Here is a 21353-nt window from a genome sequence, read left to right as displayed (position 1 = left end):
TTTCAAATGCATAATTAGTGCTTAAACAGCTTGAAAGACTCAATTTAATTACCAGAGGTGGGGTTGAAACCAGACTTTTTTTATATTGCAACAGACCCCCACATTTGAAGTTGCCCCTCTATAATGTACTTCAATTTCTTAATTTCTGCGCCTTAACCACTTAACGCCTTAACCACTCGGCCATCCTGGTTGGGACAACTATTTTATTTTTTACTGCAGCAGACCCTCACATTTGAATTCACCAGTTTAAGCTTCTTTTTAAAATGCCTAATTTGTGTTTTCAAATCAAAATGAAAACCTAATTTTTAGGACTAGGAGTTGAGTTTGAACTAACGATGACATTTGTCCATTAGTTGGGACAAGAATCTTTTATAATTTTTGAAAATGTTTTTACTGCAACAGACCCTCACCATTTGAACTTATCGTTTTAAGCTGCCATTTCAAATGCATAATTAGTACTTAAAAAGCTCAATTTAATTACAATGAGTGGGGTTGAAAGCAAAATTATTTTTACTGCAAGACTTCACATTGGATTTTGACCCTCTATGGCTGTACTTCAACTTCTTAATTTCTGCTTAAACTTCAACTTGAAAACCAATTATTTTATTACCAGGAGTGGGGTTTGAACCCACGAGGACATTTGTCCATTGGATTTTAAGTCCAACGCCTTAACCACTCGGCCATCCTGGTTGGGACAAATATTTTATTTTTACTGCAGCAGACCCTCACTATTGGACTTACCGCTTAAAACTGCCATTTCAATCGGATAATTAGAACTTAGAAAGCTTGAAAAACTCAATTGAATTACAAGGAGTGGGGTTGAAACCAGAATTGTTTTTACTGCAACAGACTCCACATTGGAATTTGTCCCTCTATGCTGCACTTCAACTTCTGCTCAAACTTCAAGTTGAAAAACAATCATTTTATTACCAGGAGTGGGGTTTGAACCCCTGAGGACATTTGTCCATTGGATCTTAAGTCCAACACCTTAACCACTCGGCCATCCTGGTTGGGACAACTAATTTATTTCTAGTGCAGCAGACCGTCACTATTGAACTTACCGCTTTAAGCTATAATTTCAAATGCTTAATTTGTCGTGGGTTCAAACCCACGATGAGATTTGTCCATTGGTTGGGAACTTTTTTTTTTTACTGCAACAGACCCGAACATTTGAACTTATAGTTTTAATTTGCCATTTCAAATGCATAATTAGTGCTTAAACAGCTTGAAAGACTCAATTTATCTACCAGAGGTGGGGTTGAAACCAGACTCTTTTTTATATTGCAACAGACCCCCACATTTGAAGTTGCCCCTCTATGCTGTACTTCAATTTCTTAATTTCTGCGCCTTAACCACTTAACGCGTTAACCACTCGGCCATCCTGGTTGGGACAACTATTTTATTTTTACTGCAGCAGACCCTCACATTTGAATTCACCACTTTAAGCTTCTATTTAAAATGCCTAATTTGTGTTTTCAAATCAAAATGAAAACCTAATTTTTAGGACTAGGAGTTGGGTTTGAACCAACAATGACATTTGTGCATTGGTTGGGACAAGACTCTTTTTAAAAAAATTTTTTTTTACTGCAACAGACCCTCACATTTGAACTTATCGTTTTAAGCAGCCATTTCAAATGCATAATTAGTACTTAAAAAGCTCAATTTAATAACAAGGAGTGGGGTTGAAACCAGAATTGTTTTTACTGCAAGACTCCACATTGGATTGACTCTCCATGCTGTACTTCAACTTCTTAATTTCTGCTTAAAACCAATTATTTTAGGCCAATTATTCTATTACCAGGAGTGGGGTTTGAACCCACGAGGACATTTGTCCATTGGATCTTAAGTCCAACGCCTTAACCACTCGGCCATCCTGGTTGGGACAACTGTTTTATTTATACTGCAGCAGACCCTCACAATTGAACTTACCATATTAAGCTGTAATTTCAAATGCTTAATTTGTCCTTGAAAATCAAAATGAAATAGACATTTTTATTGAAGAGGAGTGTGGTTTGATACCACAAGGACATTTGTCCTTTGGATCTTAAGTCCAACGCCTTAACCACTCAGCCAACCTGGTTTGGAAAACTATTTTATTTTTACTGCAGCAGACCCTCACCATTGGAATTACCACTTAAAGCTGCCATTTCAAATGGATAATTAGTACTTAGAAAGCTTGAAAAACTCAATTTAATTACAAGGAGTGGGGTTGAAACCAGAATTGTTTTTACTGCAACAGACTCCACATTGGAATTTGTCCCTCTATGCTATACTTCAACTTCTTAATTTCTGCTCAAACTTCAAGATGAAAACCAATTATTTTATTACCAGGAGTGGGGTTTGAACCCACGAGGACATTTGTCCATTGGATCTTAAGTCCAACGCCTTAACCACTCGGCCATCCTGGTTGGGACAACTGTTTTATTTTTACTGCAGCAGACCCTCACAATTGAACTTACCGCTTTAAGCTGTAATTTCAAATGCTTAATTTGAACTCTAAAATAATTGGAAATCAAACTGAAAAAGTCATTTTAATGAACAGGAGTGTGGTTTGAACCCACAAGGACATTTGTCCATTGGATTTTAAGTCCAACGCCTTAACCACTCGGTCATCCTGGTTGTGGCAACTTTTTTATTTTTACTGCAGCAGACCCTAACATTTGAATCTACCACTTTAAGCTTCTATTTATATGCATAATTTGTGTTTACAAATCAAAATGAAAACCTAATTTTTAGTACTAGGGGTTGGGTTTGAACCCACAATGACATTGGTCCATTGGTTGTGAAAATACTTTTTTTTTACTGCAACAGACCCACACATTTGAACTTATAGTTTTAATTTGCCATTTCAAATGCATAATTAGTGCTTAAACAGCTTGAAAGACTCAATTTAATTACCAAATGAGTGGGGTTGAAACCAGACTTTTTTTATATTGCAACAGACCCCCACATTGGAATTTGACCCTCTATGCTGTACTTCAACTTCTTAATTTCTGCTTAAACTTCAAATTGAAAAACTATTATTGTATTACCAGGAGTGGGGTTTGAACCCACAATGACATTTGTCCATTGGTTGGGAAAATACTTTTTTTTTTACTGCAACAGACCCACACATTTGAACTTATCGTTTTAAGCAGCCATTTCAAATGCATAATTAGTACTTAAAAAGCTCAATTTAATTACAAGGAGTGGGGTTGAAAGCAGAATTGTTTTTACTGCAAGACTCCACATTGGATTGACTCTCCATGCTGTACTTCAAGGACATTTGTCCATTGGATCTTAAGTCCAACGCCTTAACCACTCGGCCAACCTGGTTGGGACAACTATTTTATTTTTACTGCAGCAGACCCGCACTATTGGACTTACCACTTAAAGCTGCCATTTCAAATGGATAATTAGTACTTAGAAAGCTTGAAAAACTCAATTTAATTAGAAGGAGTGGGGTTGAAACCAGAATTGTTTTTACTGCAACAGACTCCACATTGGAATTTGTCCCTCTATGCTGTACTTCAACTATGCTGTACTTCAACTTCAACCAATTATTTTAGAGTGGGGTTTGAATAGAGTGGGGTTTGAACCCACAATGACATTTGTCCATTGGTTGGGAAAATACTTTTTTTTTACTGCAACAGACCCACACATTTGAACTTATCGTTTTAAGCAGCCATTTCAAATGCATAATTAGTACTTAAAAAGCTCAATTTAATAACAAGGAGTGGGGTTGAAACCAGAATTGTTTTTACTGCAACAGACTCCACATTGGAATTTGTCCCTCTATGCTATACTTCAACTTCTTAATTTCTGCTCAAACTTCAAGGTGAAAACCAATTATTTTATTACCAGGAGTGGGGTTTGAACCCACGAGGACATTTGTCCATTGGATCTTAAGTCCAACGCCTTAACCACTCGGCCATCCTGGTTGGGACAACTATTTTATTTTTACTGCAGCAGACCCTCACAATTGAACTTACCGCTTTAAGCTGTAATTTCAAATGCTTAATTTGTCCTTGCAAATCAAACTGAAAAAGTCATTTTAATGAACAGGAGTGTGGTTTGAACCCACAAGGACATTTGTCCATTGGATCTTAAGTCCAACGCCTTAACCACTCGGTCATCCTGGTTGGGGCAACTTTTTTATTTTTACTGCAGCAGACCCTAACATTTGAATCTACCACTTTAAGCTTCTATTTCATATGCATAATTTGTGTTTACAAATCAAAATGAAAACCTAATTTTTAGTACTAGGGGTTGGGTTTGAACCCACAATGACATTGGTCCATTGGTTGTGAAAATACTTTTTTTTTACTGCAACAGACCCACACATTTGAACTTATAGTTTTAATTTGCCATTTCAAATGCATAATTAGTGCTTAAACAGCTTGAAAGACTCAATTTAATTACCAAATGAGTGGGGTTGAAACCAGACTCTTTTTTATATTGCAACAGACCCCCACATTGGAATTTGACCCTCTATGCTGTACTTCAACTTCTTAATTTCTGCTTAAACTTCAAATTGAAAAACTATTATTGTATTACCAGGAGTGGGGTTTGAACCCACAATGACATTTGTCCATTGGTTGGGAATTTTTTTTTTTTTTACTGCAACAGACCCACACATTTGAACTTATTGTTTTAAGCAGCCATTTCAAATGCATAATTAGTACTTAAAAAGCTCAATTTAATTACAAGGAGTGGGGTTGAAAGCAGAATTGTTTTTACTGCAAGACTCCGCATTGGATTGACTCTCCATGCTGTACTTCAAGGACATTTGTCCATTGGATCTTAAGTCCAACGCCTTAACCACTCGGCCAACCTGGTTGGGACAACTATTTTATTTTTACTGCAGCAGACCCGCACTATTGGACTTACCACTTAAAGCTCCCATTTCAAATGGATAATTAGTACTTAGAAAGCTTGAAAAACTCAATTTAATTAGAAGGAGTGGGGTTGAAACCAGAATTGTTTTTACTGCAACAGACTCCACATTGGAATTTGTCCCTCTATGCTGTACTTCAACTATGCTGTACTTCAACTTCAACCAATTATTTTAGAGTGGGGTTTGAATAGAGTGGGGTTTGAACCCACAATGACATTTGTCCATTGGTTGGGAAAATACTTTTTTTTTACTGCAACAGACCCACACATTTGAACTTATCGTTTTAAGCAGCCATTTCAAATGCATAATTAGTACTTAAAAAGCTCAATTTAATAACAAGGAGTGGGGTTGAAACCAGAATTGTTTTTACTGCAACAGACTCCACATTGGAATTTGTCCCTCTATGCTATACTTCAACTTCTTAATTTCTGCTCAAACTTCAAGATGAAAACCAATTATTTTATTACCAGGAGTGGGGTTTGAACCCACAAGGACATTTGTCCATTGGATCTTAAATCCAACGCCTTAACCACTCGGCCATCCTGGTTAGCACAACTATTTTATTTTTACTGCAGCAGACCCTCACAATTGGACTTACCGCTTTAAGCTGTAATTTCAAATGCTTAATTTGTCCTTGCAAATCAAACTGAAAAAGTCATTTTAATAAACAGGAGTGTGGTTTGAACCCACAAGGACATTTGTCCATTGGATTTTAAGTCCAACGCCTTAACCACTCGGTCATCCTGGTTGTGGCAACTTTTTTATTTTTACTGCAGCAGACCCTAACATTTGAATCTACCACTTTAAGCTTCTATTTATATGCATAATTTGTGTTTACAAATCAAAATGAAAACCTAATTTTTAGTACTAGGGGTTGGGTTTGAACCCACAATGACATTGGTCCATTGGTTGTGAAAATACTTTTTTTTTACTGCAACAGACCCACACATTTGAACTTATAGTTTTAATTTGCCATTTCAAATGCATAATTAGTGCTTAAACAGCTTGAAAGACTCAATTTAATTACCAAATGAGTGGGGTTGAAACCAGACTTTTTTTATATTGCAACAGACCCCCACATTGGAATTTGACCCTCTATGCTGTACTTCAACTTCTTAATTTCTGCTTAAACTTCAAATTGAAAAACTATTATTGTATTACCAGGAGTGGGGTTTGAACCCACGAGGACATTTGTCCATTGGATCTTAAATCCAACGCCTTAACCACTCGGCCATCCTGGTTAGCACAACGATTTTATTTTTACTGCAGCTGACCCTCACAATTGGACTTACCGCTTTAAGCTGTAATTTCAAATGCTTAATTTGTCCTTGCAAATCAAACTGAAAAAGTCATTTTAATAAACAGGAGTGTGGTTTGAACCCACAAGGACATTTGTCCATTGGATCTTAAGTCCAACGCCTTAACCACTCGTTCATCCTGGTTGAGGCAACTTTTTTATTTTTACTGCAGCAGACCCTAACATTTGAATCTACCACTTTAAGCTTCTATTTCATATGCATAATTTGTGTTTACAAATCAAAATGAAAACCTAATTTTTAGTACTAGGGGTTGGGTTTGAACCCACAATGACATTGGTCCATTGGTTGTGAAAATACTTTTTTTTTACTGCAACAGACCCACACATTTGAACTTATAGTTTTAATTTGCCATTTCAAATGCATAATTAGTGCTTAAACAGCTTGAAAGACTCAATTTATCTACCAGAGGTGGGGTTGAAACCAGACTCTTTTTTATATTGCAACAGACCCCCACATTTGAAGTTGCCCCTCTATGCTGTACTTCAATTTCTTAATTTCTGCGCCTTAACCACTTAACGCGTTAACCACTCGGCCATCCTGGTTGGGACAACTATTTTATTTTTACTGCAGCAGACCCTCACATTTGAATTCACCACTTTAAGCTTCTATTTAAAATGCCTAATTTGTGTTTTCAAATCAAAATGAAAACCTAATTTTTAGGACTAGGAGTTGGGTTTGAACCAACAATGACATTTGTGCATTGGTTGGGACAAGACTCTTTTAAAAAAAAATTTTTTTTACTGCAACAGACCCTCACATTTGAACTTATCGTTTTAAGCAGCCATTTCAAATGCATAATTAGTACTTAAAAAGCTCAATTTAATAACAAGGAGTGGGGTTGAAACCAGAATTGTTTTTACTGCAAGACTCCACATTGGATTGACTCTCCATGCTGTACTTCAACTTCTTAATTTCTGCTTAAAACCAATTATTTTAGGCCAATTATTCTATTACCAGGAGTGGGGTTTGAACCCACGAGGACATTTGTCCATTGGATCTTAAGTCCAACGCCTTAACCACTCGGCCATCCTGGTTGGGACAACTGTTTTATTTATACTGCAGCAGACCCTCACAATTGAACTTACCATATTAAGCTGTAATTTCAAATGCTTAATTTGTCCTTGAAAATCAAAATGAAATAGACATTTTTATTGAAGAGGAGTGTGGTTTGATACCACAAGGACATTTGTCCTTTGGATCTTAAGTCCAACGCCTTAACCACTCAGCCAACCTGGTTTGGAAAACTATTTTATTTTTACTGCAGCAGACCCTCACCATTGGAATTACCACTTAAAGCTGCCATTTCAAATGGATAATTAGTACTTAGAAAGCTTGAAAAACTCAATTTAATTACAAGGAGTGGGGTTGAAACCAGAATTGTTTTTACTGCAACAGACTCCACATTGGAATTTGTCCCTCTATGCTATACTTCAACTTCTTAATTTCTGCTCAAACTTCAAGATGAAAACCAATTATTTTATTACCAGGAGTGGGGTTTGAACCCACGAGGACATTTGTCCATTGGATCTTAAGTCCAACGCCTTAACCACTCGGCCATCCTGGTTGGGACAACTGTTTTATTTTTACTGCAGCAGACCCTCACAATTGAACTTACCGCTTTAAGCTGTAATTTCAAATGCTTAATTTGAACTCTAAAATAATTGGAAATCAAACTGAAAAAGTCATTTTAATGAACAGGAGTGTGGTTTGAACCCACAAGGACATTTGTCCATTGGATCTTAAGTCCAACGCCTTAACCACTCGTTCATCCTGGTTGAGGCAACTTTTTTATTTTTACTGCAGCAGACCCTAACATTTGAATCTACCACTTTAAGCTTCTATTTCATATGCATAATTTGTGTTTACAAATCAAAATGAAAACCTAATTTTTAGTACTAGGGGTTGGGTTTGAACCCACAATGACATTGGTCCATTGGTTGTGAAAATACTTTTTTTTTACTGCAACAGACCCACACATTTGAACTTATAGTTTTAATTTGCCATTTCAAATGCATAATTAGTGCTTAAACAGCTTGAAAGACTCAATTTATCTACCAGAGGTGGGGTTGAAACCAGACTCTTTTTTATATTGCAACAGACCCCCACATTTGAAGTTGCCCCTCTATGCTGTACTTCAATTTCTTAATTTCTGCGCCTTAACCACTTAACGCGTTAACCACTCGGCCATCCTGGTTGGGACAACTATTTTATTTTTACTGCAGCAGACCCTCACATTTGAATTCACCACTTTAAGCTTCTATTTAAAATGCCTAATTTGTGTTTTCAAATCAAAATGAAAACCTAATTTTTAGGACTAGGAGTTGGGTTTGAACCAACAATGACATTTGTGCATTGGTTGGGACAAGACTCTTTTTAAAAAAAATTTTTTTTACTGCAACAGACCCTCACATTTGAACTTATCGTTTTAAGCAGCCATTTCAAATGCATAATTAGTACTTAAAAAGCTCAATTTAATAACAAGGAGTGGGGTTGAAACCAGAATTGTTTTTACTGCAAGACTCCACATTGGATTGACTCTCCATGCTGTACTTCAACTTCTTAATTTCTGCTTAAAACCAATTATTTTAGGCCAATTATTCTATTACCAGGAGTGGGGTTTGAACCCACGAGGACATTTGTCCATTGGATCTTAAGTCCAACGCCTTAACCACTCGGCCATCCTGGTTGGGACAACTGTTTTATTTATACTGCAGCAGACCCTCACAATTGAACTTACCATATTAAGCTGTAATTTCAAATGCTTAATTTGTCCTTGAAAATCAAAATGAAATAGACATTTTTATTGAAGAGGAGTGTGGTTTGATACCACAAGGACATTTGTCCTTTGGATCTTAAGTCCAACGCCTTAACCACTCAGCCAACCTGGTTTGGAAAACTATTTTATTTTTACTGCAGCAGACCCTCACCATTGGAATTACCACTTAAAGCTGCCATTTCAAATGGATAATTAGTACTTAGAAAGCTTGAAAAACTCAATTTAATTACAAGGAGTGGGGTTGAAACCAGAATTGTTTTTACTGCAACAGACTCCACATTGGAATTTGTCCCTCTATGCTATACTTCAACTTCTTAATTTCTGCTCAAACTTCAAGATGAAAACCAATTATTTTATTACCAGGAGTGGGGTTTGAACCCACGAGGACATTTGTCCATTGGATCTTAAGTCCAACGCCTTAACCACTCGGCCATCCTGGTTGGGACAACTGTTTTATTTTTACTGCAGCAGACCCTCACAATTGAACTTACCGCTTTAAGCTGTAATTTCAAATGCTTAATTTGAACTCTAAAATAATTGGAAATCAAACTGAAAAAGTCATTTTAATGAACAGGAGTGTGGTTTGAACCCACAAGGACATTTGTCCATTGGATCTTAAGTCCAACGCCTTAACCACTCGTTCATCCTGGTTGAGGCAACTTTTTTATTTTTACTGCAGCAGACCCTAACATTTGAATCTACCACTTTAAGCTTCTATTTCATATGCATAATTTGTGTTTACAAATCAAAATGAAAACCTAATTTTTAGTACTAGGGGTTGGGTTTGAACCCACAATGACATTGGTCCATTGGTTGTGAAAATACTTTTTTTTTACTGCAACAGACCCACACATTTGAACTTATAGTTTTAATTTGCCATTTCAAATGCATAATTAGTGCTTAAACAGCTTGAAAGACTCAATTTAATTACCAAATGAGTGGGGTTGAAACCAGACTTTTTTTATATTGCAACAGACCCCCACATTGGAATTTGACCCTCTATGCTGTACTTCAACTTCTTAATTTCTGCTTAAACTTCAAATTGAAAAACTATTATTGTATTACCAGGAGTGGGGTTTGAACCCACAATGACATTTGTCCATTGGTTGGGAAAATACTTTTTTTTTTACTGCAACAGACCCACACATTTGAACTTATCGTTTTAAGCAGCCATTTCAAATGCATAATTAGTACTTAAAAAGCTCAATTTAATTACAAGGAGTGGGGTTGAAAGCAGAATTGTTTTTACTGCAAGACTCCACATTGGATTGACTCTCCATGCTGTACTTCAAGGACATTTGTCCATTGGATCTTAAGTCCAACGCCTTAACCACTCGGCCAACCTGGTTGGGACAACTATTTTATTTTTACTGCAGCAGACCCGCACTATTGGACTTACCACTTAAAGCTGCCATTTCAAATGGATAATTAGTACTTAGAAAGCTTGAAAAACTCAATTTAATTAGAAGGAGTGGGGTTGAAACCAGAATTGTTTTTACTGCAACAGACTCCACATTGGAATTTGTCCCTCTATGCTGTACTTCAACTATGCTGTACTTCAACTTCAACCAATTATTTTAGAGTGGGGTTTGAATAGAGTGGGGTTTGAACCCACAATGACATTTGTCCATTGGTTGGGAAAATACTTTTTTTTTACTGCAACAGACCCACACATTTGAACTTATCGTTTTAAGCAGCCATTTCAAATGCATAATTAGTACTTAAAAAGCTCAATTTAATAACAAGGAGTGGGGTTGAAACCAGAATTGTTTTTACTGCAACAGACTCCACATTGGAATTTGTCCCTCTATGCTATACTTCAACTTCTTAATTTCTGCTCAAACTTCAAGATGAAAACCAATTATTTTATTACCAGGAGTGGGGTTTGAACCCACGAGGACATTTGTCCATTGGATCTTAAGTCCAACGCCTTAACCACTCGGCCATCCTGGTTGGGACAACTATTTTAATTTTACTGCAGCAGACCCTCACAATTGAACTTACCGCTTTAAGCTGTAATTTCAAATGCTTAATTTGTCCTTGCAAATCAAACTGAAAAAGTCATTTTAATGAACAGGAGTGTGGTTTGAACCCACAAGGACATTTGTCCATTGGATCTTAAGTCCAACGCCTTAACCACTCGGTCATCCTGGTTGGGGCAACTTTTTTATTTTTACTGCAGCAGACCCTAACATTTGAATCTACCACTTTAAGCTTCTATTTCATATGCATAATTTGTGTTTACAAATCAAAATGAAAACCTAATTTTTAGTACTAGGGGTTGGGTTTGAACCCACAATGACATTGGTCCATTGGTTGTGAAAATACTTTTTTTTTACTGCAACAGACCCACACATTTGAACTTATATTTTCAATTTGCCATTTCAAATGCATAATTAGTGCTTAAACAGCTTGAAAGACTCAATTTAATTACCAAATGAGTGGGGTTGAAACCAGACTCTTTTTTATATTGCAACAGACCCCCACATTGGAATTTGACCCTCTATGCTGTACTTCAACTTCTTAATTTCTGCTTAAACTTCAAATTGAAAAACTATTATTGTATTACCAGGAGTGGGGTTTGAACCCACAATGACATTTGTCCATTGGTTGGGAATTTTTTTTTTTTTTACTGCAACAGACCCACACATTTGAACTTATTGTTTTAAGCAGCCATTTCAAATGCATAATTAGTACTTAAAAAGCTCAATTTAATTACAAGGAGTGGGGTTGAAAGCAGAATTGTTTTTACTGCAAGACTCCGCATTGGATTGACTCTCCATGCTGTACTTCAAGGACATTTGTCCATTGGATCTTAAGTCCAACGCCTTAACCACTCGGCCAACCTGGTTGGGACAACTATTTTATTTTTACTGCAGCAGACCCGCACTATTGGACTTACCACTTAAAGCTCCCATTTCAAATGGATAATTAGTACTTAGAAAGCTTGAAAAACTCAATTTAATTAGAAGGAGTGGGGTTGAAACCAGAATTGTTTTTACTGCAACAGACTCCACATTGGAATTTGTCCCTCTATGCTGTACTTCAACTATGCTGTACTTCAACTTCAACCAATTATTTTAGAGTGGGGTTTGAATAGAGTGGGGTTTGAACCCACAATGACATTTGTCCATTGGTTGGGAAAATACTTTTTTTTTACTGCAACAGACCCACACATTTGAACTTATCGTTTTAAGCAGCCATTTCAAATGCATAATTAGTACTTAAAAAGCTCAATTTAATAACAAGGAGTGGGGTTGAAACCAGAATTGTTTTTACTGCAACAGACTCCACATTGGAATTTGTCCCTCTATGCTATACTTCAACTTCTTAATTTCTGCTCAAACTTCAAGATGAAAACCAATTATTTTATTACCAGGAGTGGGGTTTGAACCCACGAGGACATTTGTCCATTGGATCTTAAATCCAACGCCTTAACCACTCGGCCATCCTGGTTAGCACAACTATTTTATTTTTACTGCAGCAGACCCTCACAATTGGACTTACCGCTGTAAGCTGTAATTTCAAATGCTTAATTTGTCCTTGCAAATCAAACTGAAAAAGTCATTTTAATAAACAGGAGTGTGGTTTGAACCCACAAGGACATTTGTCCATTGGATCTTAAGTCCAACGCCTTAACCACTCGTTCATCCTGGTTGAGGCAACTTTTTTATTTTTACTGCAGCAGACCCTAACATTTGAATCTACCACTTTAAGCTTCTATTTCATATGCATAATTTGTGTTTACAAATCAAAATGAAAACCTAATTTTTAGTACTAGGGGTTGGGTTTGAACCCACAATGACATTGGTCCATTGGTTGTGAAAATACTTTTTTTTTACTGCAACAGACCCACACATTTGAACTTATAGTTTTAATTTGCCATTTCAAATGCATAATTAGTGCTTAAACAGCTTGTTAGACTCAATTTATTTACCAGAAGTGGGGTTGAAACCAGACTTTTTTTATATTGCAACAGACCCCCACATTTGAAGTTGCCCCTCTATGCTGTACTTCAATTTCTTAATTTCTGCGCCTTAACCACTTAACGCGTTAACCACTCGGCCATCCTGGTTGGGACAACTATTTTATTTTTACTGCAGCAGACCCTCACATTTGAATTCACCACTTTAAGCTTCTATTTACTATTTTCACAAGTAAAGTTTCACAGTCGGTGTTTGTGTTTGAAAGCTCCGTCGAATCAATTCATTAATCCTTGATTTTCTTTTTTACCACTCATTTATAAACAAGCACTTTCTATTTTTATATCATGGGAACTTATCCTCGATACTATTCCTTATAAAAAACAATCGGATTGCTTTGATATCGCTACTCAGACCCAACTTCGCGAATCTCGGCTACTAGCCTTTAGTCCGCTAGCATTTCACGCGTGGCCTCGCGCCTATTGACCGTCTGATTTTACACCCGTTTCACTGAAAGGATACAGGTTATATCCGGCATTTCAGTCCTAAATTACTAGTGATATTGGTAGTATCACTACTAATCTACTGTTCATCTGTTATGGCGAACATATCAGATATGTGTCTAACGTTACCTCTGAGTGCAGGTGAGGACACATTCGAACTGATTTCGGTACGATTGGAGCTTGAATTGGTGGAGAAACAGATCCGTGGTCTGCTAGAGAGGCAAGCCGAGCTGCGGGATCGGCGATCAGCGCTTGAAACGTCACGCGCCGATGCACACAAGTCAGTGGTTAGTAACTTTTTGACTCCGACTTCGTCCACTCCGTGCGTTTCTCTGCCCAGGAGGACGCGATCATCTCTGGCATCATTCACTCCGGCACCAACCCAACACCATGGACCCTGGGTGATCCCACAGCGGAAGACACGAGCCAGGACCAGAGCAAGAACCTCTCCGCCCCTCCCGGTCTTCGAGATCTCCACCCGGAACCGCTTCTCCCCTCTTCGCGAGTCGGAACGCGACGACGCCGTGATCATCGGCACTTCCATGGTCCGTCATGTCCGTGCTACCTCAGGTAAGGGTAAGGTGCGCACTCACTGCCTTCCTGGTGCTCGTGTTCTTGATGTCGCCGCACAGGTTCCCGAGATCCTGAACGGTGAAGAGCGCGTCGGAGCTGTGGTGCTTCACGCTGGAACAAACGATATCAGGCTGCGGCAGACGGAGGTTCTGAAGAAGGACTACAGGAGCCTGATCGAGACGGTACGCAGCACAGCGCCTGAGGCAACGATCATCGTGTCTGGACCGCTTCCCACGTACCGACAAGGACAGGAAAGGTTCAGTAGATTATTTGCACTAAATGAATGGTTAATGTCATTGTGTAATGAACAAAAACTGCTCTTTGTAAATAATTGGAATCTGTTCTGGGAGCGACCTAGGCTCTACCGTGCTGATGGCCTGAACCCCAGCAGAATCGGAGCGGCTGTTCTGTCGGACAACATCTCCAAGACGTTACACACCGTATGACTAGAAAATCAAATTCCAAATCACAGTCTTTGCTGTGCCAATTTAATTGATATAAGTAGTGTAGAACATTATATAGAAACTGTGTCTATTCCTCGTTTAGTGAGGCCAAATAATAAATCCACTGTAGGATCTAGGAAAAATCTTATTGTAATTAAACCTGAAAATCTAAATATCAGTGAACAAAAACAATTTCTAAAACTAGGTCTTCTAAACATTAGATCGCTCACACCTAAGGCGGTTATTGTAAATGAAATGGTCACAGATAATAGCTTCGATGTACTTTGCCTTACTGAAACCTGGCTTAAACCAAACGAGTATTTCGGTCTAAATGAGTCTACCCCGCCAGGATACTGTTATAAACATGAGCCCCGTCTGATCGGTCGTGGCGGCGGTGTTGCAACAATCTATAGAGATATTATTAATGTTACTCAGAAAACAGGTCACAGGTTTAATTCGTTTGAAGTACTGGTGCTAAACGTTACGCTCTTAGATGTAAGAAATAAATCCCTATTATCTCTAGCCTTGGCTACTGTATATAGACCTCCAGGACCATATGCTGATTTCCTAAAAGAGTTTGCAGACTTTCTCTCAGATCTATTGGTCAATGCCGATAAAGCAATAATTGTTGGAGATTTTAACATACACGTAGATAACACAAACGATGCGTTAGGGACTGCGTTTACAGATTTATTAAACTCCTTTGGGGTCAAGCAGAATGTCAGTGGTCCCACTCATCGTCTAAATCATACACTAGATTTAATTATATCATATGGAACCAATCTAACCGATATAGATATTATACCGCAAAGTGACGATCTCACCGATCATCACATGGTAACTTGTATAATACGCACTGCTGAAATTTGTCATGTTGCGCCACGTTATAGACCAGGCAGAACAATCCTTCCGACCACTATAGATAGATTCTCAAATAGCTTACCTGATCTATCTCAGCTGCTCAGAGAACCCAAACAAACAGATGAACTAGAGGAAATGACTAGCAGTTTGAGCACCATTTTCTCTAGTACATTAGATATTGTTGCACCAATTAGATCAAAAAAGGTTAGAGAGAAAACTAAAGCACCATGGTACAACAGTGCTACGCATGCTATCAAGAGAGAAACTCGTAACCTAGAGCGTAAATGGAAACAAACTAATTTAGAGGTCTTTAGAATCGCGTGGAAAGACAGTATGTCACGTTATAAAAAAGCTCTAAAAGCAGCCAGGGCTGAGCATCTCCGCAAACTAATAGAAAATAACCAAAATAATCCAAGGTTTTTATTTAACACCGTGGCTAGACTAACAAATAAACAGACATCACCCGAGCAAAATATTCCGTTACAGTATAGCTGTAATGATTTTATGAACTACTTCAATGAGAAAATAGAAAGCATCCGAAACACAATTGTAAATGTACAATCCTCTATGGTGTCTTATGATTCAGCCTCAATTATCGCCCCTCAAGAACAACTACACCGCTTTACAACTATAGGACAGGAAGAGCTAAATAAACTTATCATTGCATCTAAACCAACAACATGTTTATTAGATCCAATACCAACTAAATTTCTGAAAGAAGTGTTACCTGTAGTGGAAGAGCCTCTTCTTAATATTATAAACTCGTCTTTATCTTTAGGTCATGTTCCAAAAATATTCAAGCTGGCAGTAATAAAACCTCTCATTAAGAAACCGCAATTAGATCCAAATAACTTAGCAAATTACAGACCCATTTCAAATCTTCCATTTATGTCTAAAATACTAGAAAAGACTGTGTCCGCTCAATTATGCTCTTTCATGCAAGAAAATGAGATATATGAAAAATTTCAGTCAGGATTCAGACCGCATCATAGCACAGAAACTGCGCTAGTTAAAATTACAAATGATTTACTTTTAGCTTCTGACCAAGGCTGTATCTCAATATTAGTTCTACTCGATCTTAGTGCTGCGTTTGACACTATCGATCATAAAATACTCTTGGATCGACTACAAATCTACACTGGTGTTCAGGGACAGGCATTAAGCTGGTTCAGATCGTATTTATCAGACCGTTACCATTTTGTTTGTTTAAATGGGGAAAAATCGAAGATAACGTCAGTAGACTATGGAGTGCCGCAAGGATCGGTGTTAGGCCCTCTGCTATTCTCAATATATATGCTGCCACTTGGTAATATTAGGGGTGTCCCCGACTAAGGATTTTCATAGTCGAATCAGATTCGTCAAGTCCTGCCTATAGTCGACTAATAGTCGAATCATGTGTGTGGTGTTGGGGAGGGGGCGGGGCTTTAACATTTTAAAGCCGCGATGTACAGAACACCACACAAAGATATAGAAGAAAATGTGTAAAAACATTTTCGATCAATAAAACTGAGAAATAACATAAATAACTGCAGAAAGGCCACACTTCAGATAGGATTTGCATTTCACATGCAAATCAAATTAAATCGGCTGAATTGCCTGTACGAGCATGCTCTAAGTAGGCCTACAGCGCAACATCGATGCACTGAAAAATAATCACAAATTAAGAACATAATATACATTTATAATAAATAAAAATACAAAACGAAATAAGTCAGAATCAAGTCACAAGAAGCAGAACAAATGTGTGCAAAATGCCTAAAGTGCAGGGGAACAAATATTCAAAACACAAGTCACAAATAGGCTAGTTAAATTAGATCACCCTGAGTGATCAATGAATAAAATAAAAATAAAGAAATTATTAAAATAACGAAAGTATGGCCAGGATTGTCAACTTTGTCTTTTTAACTGCAGAAACAACAATAAACGCTAAACTGGAGCGGCAGTCTTTTTAGCTAAACGTGTTCACACTCACAGTATCCAAAAATCAAATTAGAACCGGCTGAAATGTTTTGAAATCACTACCCATACATAACTGATCGAAAAAACAAAATCCAGTCTTTCACTCGGCCTGTGTCCGTTTGAGTCTTTTCAAATTTTGTGCGCGGATAAAATACATTCTAAAACGCTTAACGTGAAAAACGCTTAACGGCTTTGTCCTTAAACTGTTATATTAAAAGATCAAATTCTGTACACACCTTATATTAATAAAGCATACTATATATAGCCTACAGAAAAGCAGATGAGCCCAGAATATGAACGCAACGCGTTTTATTATAGGCTACGTTAAGCATTTTCCTACCATAGAAAACCGTTAAAGAAAAGCTTTACGTGACTTTCAATAGGAGAAACGCGTTGCGTTCATATTCTGGGTTCATCTGCTTATCTGCACATAGAATGGTTTCTTAAGGTGTGTAGCCTACCCTACTGTGTACATACATTAAGCACGTAAAAGTGCCATTTAAGCGTTTTTCACGTTAAGCGTTTTAGAATGTCCCGAGGAAAACCAACCTGTTAACGTTGGCCGCAGAAGTGCGATCATGGTTTTCCTGATGCTAAATCCAGCCTTGGAGAGTATCCTTTCTGATGGTGTGCATCTTTAGATTGTCTTAACCCAGACATTTTTAAAGATTTAAATCCCTGCCGACAAGACGCTCCTCTGTCGGTCACGGATCGAAAGTGAAACTAAATCTGTCACGGGGTGTTTGGAATTATTCACGCTGCGCGCACGTTAAAAAATATTTATTAAAAGCTTCTTTCTTTGCACATTTGTATCGACAGCATTATCATAATAGGCTGTATATTAACATATTGACAGAAAACCAGTAGTTCTATGTGAAATCAGACATTGAGCACACTCATATAGCCAAAATGACATAATCCACGTTTAATAACACATCTGCGAAGATTCGACCGTGAGATTGGTAGTCGAATCAGGCTCCTCCTATCGAAGCATCGAATCTTCGACTATTCGGGGTCACCCCTAGGTAATATTATAAGAAAACATGGAATTAATTTCCACTGTTATGCTGATGACACTCAATTATATATTTCATCACGGCCAGATGAAAACACTAACTCATCAAAATTGACAGAGTGTCTTAAAGATATAAAATGCTGGATGACGCATAATTTCATGCTACTAAATCCAGATAAAACGGAGGTATTACTTGTTGGTCCAAAAAACTATCCACAAAACCACTCACAATACAACTTTAATATAGAAGGATGTCCTGTTACTTTATCCTCTACGGTAAAAGACCTGGGAATTATACTAGACCACAACTTGTCTTTCGAAAATCATATTTCATATGTTACAAGAACAGCCTTTTTCCATCTTAGAAACATTGCTAAATTACGTAACATGCTATCTGTTTCCGATGCAGAAAAGTTAGTTCATGCATTCATGACCTCGAGACTAGATTACTGTAATGCTTTATTAGCCGGTTGTCCTGCATCCTCAATAAACAAGCTACAGTTAGTGCAAAATGCAGCCGCTAGAGTTCTTACTAGGTCAAGAAAATATGATCATATAACACCAATTTGATCATCTCTACACTGGTTACCTATCAAGTTCCGTATCAATTACAAAGTACTATTACTGACCTATAAAGCCCTAAATGGTTTAGCTCCTGTGTATTTAATGGACCTTCTATCGCCCTACAATCCATCGCGTTCTTTAAGATCACTAAATTCGAGGCTTCTAGTCATTCCTAGGATATCTAAGTCCACTAAAGGAGGGAGGGCGTTCTCACATTTAGCTCCTAAACTCTGGAATAGCCTTCCTGATATTGTTCGAGGCTCTGACTCGCTGTCCCAGTTTAAAACTAGATTAAAGACGCATCTTTTTAGCCAAGCATTTACATAATGCTTACCTTTTATAATACTGCTGAATCAGATCAAATGCATTTAATACTATAAAACTTGAAGAGACTGTAGGTTATCTGTATAGGTTGCATAGTATTTGCAGTCATTACGTTCCTGTGTATATTGCGTGAATGACGGGTGGTTGGGCAGATATTGTGTTGCGGTAGGTAGTATGCCATACGGAACCGTTGTCCACTGAAACTGCCTATTCACGCACCAGTGGGGCTCGACAGCCTTAGTCAACGGGTTGGCGCGTATGGTTGGGTTGCGGAGAGATTGTGAGATTGTGGTTAGGTCTCAGCAGCAGGAGGGACGTAGAGGTCAGTAAGCAAGGCTGAGTTGAGTGGGGGACGGAGGGGGGTGATTTTGGGACGCAAGAGTCACTGTCTTCATGTTTTGTCATTTACGCCTGTGTTATGGAAATCATCATTATGAACAGCAGCTACGCTAATTATTTTCCCTTTGCTTTTCTGCTGTTATCTCGGGACGCGAGTCCCGAGAAAATGGCGTTCGTCAGCTCCAGTTTGTATCCAGCCTCTCACGGAGACTTCAGATGCTCCAATCACAAAGCCTATGAAGTGACGACTCAACACGGGCGATATGGACTCTCTATGGTGGACGGCACTGATCCTCAACAACTCGTCTTAAGACCGGCGTGCATACTTGGACTTCCAAAAAATACTCTAAATGTTCCGATCCAATCTGACTTGTAATGCTGCCCGAATCATGCACTGTTCCTTCGTTGGCCAGAGGAGAACTGGCCCCCCGACTGAGTCTGGTTTCTCCCAAGGTTTTTTTCTCCATTCTGTCACCTGATGGAGTTTTGGTTCCTTGCCACTGTTGCCTTGGCTTTTGGCTTGCTTAGTTGGGGACATTTAACATTTAATATTCAATAATATTATTGATCTGCCTTACTTAAGGTGGACGTTGACGCAATTTCTTTTAGAAACAAACTTTGTTATATTGTTTTCATTTTGATTTCATTTTGCTTTGATACAATCTGTATTGTAAAAAGCGCTATATAAATAAAGGTGACTTGACTTGACTTGACAATTTAAAATGCCTAATTTGTGTTTTCAAATCAAAATGAAAACCTAATTTTTAGGACTAGGAGTTGGGTTTGAACCAACGATGACATGTGTGCATTGGTTGGGACAAGACTCTTTTTTTAATTTTTTTTTTTACTGCAACAGAACCTCACATTTGAACTTATCGTTTTAAGAAGCCATTTCAAATGCATAATTAGTACTTAAAAAGCTCAATTTAATAACAAGGAGTGGGGTTGAAACCAGAATTGTTTTTACTGCAAGGCTCCACATTGGATTTTGACCCTCTATGCTGTACTTCAACTTCTTAATTTCTGCTCAAACTTCAAGTTGAAAACCAATTATTTTAGAGTGGGGTTTGAATAGAGTGGGGTTTGAACCCACAATGACATTTGTCCATTGGTTGGGAAAATACTTTTTTTTTTACTGCAACAGACCCACACATTTGAACTTATCGTTTTAAGCAGCCATTTCAAATGCATAATTAGTACTTAAAAAGCTCAATTTAATTACAAGGAGTGGGGTTGAAAGCAGAATTGTTTTTACTGCAAGACTCCACATTGGATTGACTCTCCATGCTGTACTTCAACTTCTTAATTTCTGCTTAAAACCAATTATTTTAAGCCAATTATTCTATTACCAGGAGTGGGGTTTGAACCCACGAGGACATTTGTCCATTGGATCTTAAGTCCAACGCCTCAACCACTCAGCCATCCTGTTTGGGTCAACTGTTTTATTTATACTGCAGCAGACCCTCACTATTGGACTTACCGCTTAAAGCTGCCATTTCAAATGGATAATTAGTACTTAGAAAGCTTGAAAAACTCAATTTAATTACAAGGAGTGGGGTTGAAACCAGAATTGTTTTTACTGCAACAGACTCCACATTGGAATTTGTCCCTCTATGCTATACTTCAACTTCTTAATTTCTGCTCAAACTTCAAGATGAAAACCAATTATTTTATTACCAGGAGTGGGGTTTGAACCCACGAGGACATTTGTCCATTGGATCTTAAGTCCAACGCCTTAACCACTCGGCCATCCAGGTTAGCAAAACTATTTTATTTGTACTGCTGCAGACCCTCACTATTGAACTTACCGCTTAAAGCTGCCATTTCAAATGGATAATTAGTAATTGGAAAGCTTGAAAAACTCAATTTAATTACAAG

The 21353-nt window shown here is 37.9% G+C and overlaps 15 non-coding genes across 15 annotated transcripts; all 15 read right to left on the bottom strand.

The window, feature by feature from the left end:
* Positions 1-607: 607 nt before the first annotated feature.
* On the bottom strand, positions 608-690 carry trnal-uaa (transfer RNA leucine (anticodon UAA)). Its single transcript has one exon. It is a non-coding gene; the product is annotated as a tRNA-Leu (tRNA).
* Positions 691-927: 237 nt separating this feature from the next.
* trnal-uaa (transfer RNA leucine (anticodon UAA)) lies at positions 928-1010 on the bottom strand. Its single transcript has one exon. It is a non-coding gene; the product is annotated as a tRNA-Leu (tRNA).
* Positions 1011-1795: 785 nt separating this feature from the next.
* Positions 1796-1878, bottom strand: trnal-uaa (transfer RNA leucine (anticodon UAA)). Its single transcript has one exon. It is a non-coding gene; the product is annotated as a tRNA-Leu (tRNA).
* A 447-nt stretch (positions 1879-2325) lies between these two features.
* On the bottom strand, positions 2326-2408 carry trnal-uaa (transfer RNA leucine (anticodon UAA)). The gene has a single exon. It is a non-coding gene; the product is annotated as a tRNA-Leu (tRNA).
* A 1429-nt stretch (positions 2409-3837) lies between these two features.
* trnal-uaa (transfer RNA leucine (anticodon UAA)) lies at positions 3838-3920 on the bottom strand. The gene has a single exon. It is a non-coding gene; the product is annotated as a tRNA-Leu (tRNA).
* A 1420-nt stretch (positions 3921-5340) lies between these two features.
* Positions 5341-5423, bottom strand: trnal-uaa (transfer RNA leucine (anticodon UAA)). The gene has a single exon. It is a non-coding gene; the product is annotated as a tRNA-Leu (tRNA).
* A 611-nt stretch (positions 5424-6034) lies between these two features.
* Positions 6035-6117, bottom strand: trnal-uaa (transfer RNA leucine (anticodon UAA)). Its single transcript has one exon. It is a non-coding gene; the product is annotated as a tRNA-Leu (tRNA).
* A 1029-nt stretch (positions 6118-7146) lies between these two features.
* On the bottom strand, positions 7147-7229 carry trnal-uaa (transfer RNA leucine (anticodon UAA)). The gene has a single exon. It is a non-coding gene; the product is annotated as a tRNA-Leu (tRNA).
* A 447-nt stretch (positions 7230-7676) lies between these two features.
* On the bottom strand, positions 7677-7759 carry trnal-uaa (transfer RNA leucine (anticodon UAA)). The gene has a single exon. It is a non-coding gene; the product is annotated as a tRNA-Leu (tRNA).
* Positions 7760-8798: 1039 nt separating this feature from the next.
* On the bottom strand, positions 8799-8881 carry trnal-uaa (transfer RNA leucine (anticodon UAA)). Its single transcript has one exon. It is a non-coding gene; the product is annotated as a tRNA-Leu (tRNA).
* A 447-nt stretch (positions 8882-9328) lies between these two features.
* trnal-uaa (transfer RNA leucine (anticodon UAA)) lies at positions 9329-9411 on the bottom strand. Its single transcript has one exon. It is a non-coding gene; the product is annotated as a tRNA-Leu (tRNA).
* Positions 9412-10841: 1430 nt separating this feature from the next.
* On the bottom strand, positions 10842-10924 carry trnal-uaa (transfer RNA leucine (anticodon UAA)). Its single transcript has one exon. It is a non-coding gene; the product is annotated as a tRNA-Leu (tRNA).
* Positions 10925-12344: 1420 nt separating this feature from the next.
* trnal-uaa (transfer RNA leucine (anticodon UAA)) lies at positions 12345-12427 on the bottom strand. The gene has a single exon. It is a non-coding gene; the product is annotated as a tRNA-Leu (tRNA).
* Positions 12428-20821: 8394 nt separating this feature from the next.
* On the bottom strand, positions 20822-20904 carry trnal-uaa (transfer RNA leucine (anticodon UAA)). Its single transcript has one exon. It is a non-coding gene; the product is annotated as a tRNA-Leu (tRNA).
* A 245-nt stretch (positions 20905-21149) lies between these two features.
* trnal-uaa (transfer RNA leucine (anticodon UAA)) lies at positions 21150-21232 on the bottom strand. Its single transcript has one exon. It is a non-coding gene; the product is annotated as a tRNA-Leu (tRNA).
* Between the last annotated feature and the right edge of the window lie 121 nt (positions 21233-21353).

Source organism: Rhinichthys klamathensis, unplaced genomic scaffold (assembly GCF_029890125.1).
Source record: "Rhinichthys klamathensis goyatoka isolate OS25496 unplaced genomic scaffold, OSU_Roscu_1.1 h1tg000466l_1, whole genome shotgun sequence".
Lineage (NCBI taxonomy): Eukaryota > Metazoa > Chordata > Actinopteri > Cypriniformes > Leuciscidae > Rhinichthys > Rhinichthys klamathensis.
Note: the sequence above shows the minus strand (reverse complement) of the source record. Positions and strands in the feature narration are given on the sequence as shown.